Genomic DNA, 3,526 nt, shown 5'->3' on the forward strand with positions numbered 1-3,526 from the left:
ACTTTGTCTCAAAAAAAACAAAAACAAAAACAAAAACCAAATTTTATTTTTTTCATAAGCCACTTCCTTAATCTATATGTAATTAAAAGTAGGTGTGAATGTGACTGCAAAGCTGCCCTGAGCTGCTGCTCATAGGAGCAGTCATGGAGCTGTAACCCTGCAGCCTCAGTAAAGCTGTTTTCTTCTACCCTACCACTGGCTTGCCCTTGAATTCTCCTTTTTTTTTTTTTTTAAGTACAATTTCCAGTTTATTTTTCTCCAGAGAATAGTCTTTTAGTCTTTAAGGACTCAGCTCCTTCCATGGGCTTTGATGGGGGTCACGGGGCAGCACCCGCAGGTGTAAATCGGGATGGGGGTGTTTGGTCCTTGCGGGCTTCACGAGATCGCTTCCTGACTACATTGATGTGAATGGCACAACCCACACAGTAACGCAGCTTCAGATACAGCTTGGGAAGCACGTAGGCATTGAAGACGCTGGCTTCAGAAATGTCCCTGATTGCTGTGGCCTTCACTATGTTTTGAATGACATATTTCTTTTTTTATTTTTTGAGATTGAGTCTTGCTCTGTCACCCAGGCTGGAGTGCAGTAGCACGATCTCGGCGCACTGCAACGTCTGCCTTCCGAGTTCAAGCGATTCTCCTGCCTCAGCGCCCGGAGTAGCTGGGATGACACGTGCCTGCCACCATGTCCCACTAATTTTTGCATTTTTTAGTAGAGGTGAAGTTTCACCATGTTGATCAGGCTGGTCTCGCCCTCCTGACCTCAGGTGATCCACCCGCCTCGGCCTCCCAAAGTGTTGGGATTACAGGCGTGAGCCACCATGCCTCGCCCGAATGACGAATTTCCTGATGATCTTATCCCTGGGCACGCGTCGGGCACAGTTCGTGCAGTGAATAGACTGCACGTGATATGACCCTTTTGGGCATAATCGTTGTTCCTTCTTTTCTTTGTCATCTTGGAGGCCTGGACTGGAGAGAGTTGCGTTTGAATTCTTTCCTGCGTGAAGCCAATCCTCGCAGACTGAGTCCCAACTTGGGACTCGCTTGCCCTGCATCCAAAGTGTGTCCTTCTAAACCTCATCCCTGCAGACAGGGATCGGGCCCTGTGATTCACAGGTATAAGGGCCATTGCAAGGGGGAGAAGAGCTCTCAGCTGGAAAAGGGGTTTACTGAGTTTCACAAGCATGGGGAGCCTGCTGTTTTTGTTAGGGTCCAAGGGTTGCCTCCTCAACATCTATTTAGAGCAGCCCCTGGAAAAGACAAGAGTCAGAAATAAATGGGCCTTAGGTCTGTGGATCGATGCGGACCTTTAATCGCTTGTTCATGGTCTCCTGGGAAGCAGTGAGCAGCACAGCCTGTGCGAGAAGGTGCCAAGAGTGCCGTCTGCAACCGTGCCTGTCTCCTGGACCATTCCTGCCTACAAAACAGTGTCTCCCATTTTATTATTATTTTATTGTATTTATTTTGAGACAGGGCCTCACTCTGTCACTCAGGCTGGAGTATCATGGTGCAATCTGAGCTCACTGCAGCCTCAACCTCCTGGGTTCAAAGCGATCCTCCAGCCTCAGCCTCCTGACTCGTCGAGACTATAGGTGCACACCACCAGGTCTGGCTATTTTCTTTATTTTTTGCAGAGATGGGGTTTTTGCTGTGTTGCCCAGGCTGGTCTCGAACTCCTAAGCTCAAGGGATCCTCCTGACTTGGCCTCCCAAAGTTCTGGGATTACAGGTGTGTGTGCCTGGCCCCATTTTGTTTCTTAATTATTTTTATTTCTTTAGAGACAGTGTCTCCTTCTGTCACCCAGGCTTGTGTGCAGTGGTGTGATTGTAGCGCACTGCAGCCTCAAACTCCTGGGCTCAAGTAATCCTCCCACTTCAGCCTCCTGAGTAGCTGGGACTACAGGCATGTGCCACCATGTCTGACTAATTTTTGAAATTTTTTGTAGAGCTGGGGGAGTTTCACCATTTTGCCCAGGTTGGTCTTGAACTCCTGGCCTAAAGCGATCCTCCCACCTTGGCCTCCCAAAGTGCTGGGATTCCAGGCATGAGCCACTGTGCCTGGCTCCGTTTAAAATAATCCTGTCTTGACCTCCCAACTGGGCCCCATTTTTGGACCCTCCCTTGGAGTAGAGTTTCTCAACCATCTCTCTACACTTGCTGAACCCATTCTTTACCTCGCATGTTTGCTCCCCTGAAATTACCCACAATTTGTCTCTGCCAAAATTACCCACAACCAAGTCACCACGGAGCTCTGGGTTAGTAGACCCAATGGGTGTGTATTAGCCAGGGTTCTCTAGAGGGACAGAACTAATAGGGTATATAAGTTAATTCTCCTTAACTCAAATGATCACGAGGTCCCACAGTAGGGCATCTGCAAGCTGAGGAGCAAGGAAGTCAGTTAGAGTCCCAAAGCTGAAGAACTTGGAGTCTTTTCTTTTTTTTTTTTTGACATGGAGTTTTGCTCTTTTGCCCAGGCTGGAGCACAATGGTGCCATCTGGGCTTACTGCAACCTCCGCCCTCCAGGTTCATCCGATTCTCTTGCCTCAGTCTCTGAAGTAGCTGAGATTATAGGCGTCTGCCACCATGCCTGGCTAATTTTTGTATCTTTAGTAGAGATAGGATTTTGCCGTGTTGGCCAGGCTGGTCGTGAACTCCTGACCTCAGATGATCCACCCACTTCAACCTCCCAAAGTGCTGGGATTAGAGGCGTGAACCACCGTGCCTGACCCTCACTTCTTTTCTTTCTCGGCTTCTGTGACCAGGCTTTCTTCTGCCTTTATGATTTTGTGCCTGGGTCTTAATTTATAAAGGTGACTGAGGGTGATGACACAGAGGAGTCAATGATATTGAAGGAAAAGTTTAATGTTGGTCAGGCATGGTGGCACACAGCTGTCATCCCAGTACTTTGGAAGGCTGAGACAGGAGGATTGCTTGGGGCCAGGAGTTCGAGGCCAGCCTGGACCATATAGGGAGACCTCATCTCTACAAAAAATTAAAAAATTAGCCAGGTGGGTTGGTGCACACCTGTAGCCTCAGGTATCGGGAGGCTGAGGTGGGAGGATCGCTGGAACCCAGGAGGTCGAGGCTGCAGTGAGCTGTGATGATGCCCCTGCACTTCAGCTCTGGGTGAAAGAGTGAGACCCTGTCTCTAAAAAATAGACAAGAAAAAGCTTCATGTTATTCCCAGTTCCCCTGGAAGTGACAGGCATGACACCCAGGCAGGCCTGCGTGGGAGAAACGCCCACGTGGGTCAGGAGGTAAAGGATTGTGGGGATAGCCCAGGAAGTGACCTTCGTTGCGTTTCCTGTGGGGAAGGCAGTGCAGGACGGCAGAAACAGTTAGGACCAGCTAGCTTGAATAAAGCTGGCGGGTTCTGGGTTATAGGAATGGTCCGTGGTTGTCTGGTACCTGGCTCTGGGTGGTTTAGGATAGGGAAAGTACTGTCTTGCTGCACGACAATCAAAGGAGGTGGCTGGTAGTATGGACTTGGAATTAGTTGGAGGGTTTGTGCGTTGAAAAAATCAAC

The 3,526-nt window shown here is 49.2% G+C and overlaps 1 pseudogene; it reads right to left on the reverse strand.

Moving 5' to 3' along the window:
• Positions 1-248: 248 nt before the first annotated feature.
• Positions 249-955, reverse strand: LOC107129023 (small ribosomal subunit protein eS26 pseudogene; annotated as a pseudogene).
• Between the last annotated feature and the right edge of the window lie 2,571 nt (positions 956-3,526).

This window comes from Macaca fascicularis, chromosome 3 (genome assembly GCF_037993035.2).
Source record: "Macaca fascicularis isolate 582-1 chromosome 3, T2T-MFA8v1.1".
Taxonomy (NCBI): Eukaryota; Metazoa; Chordata; class Mammalia; order Primates; family Cercopithecidae; genus Macaca; species Macaca fascicularis.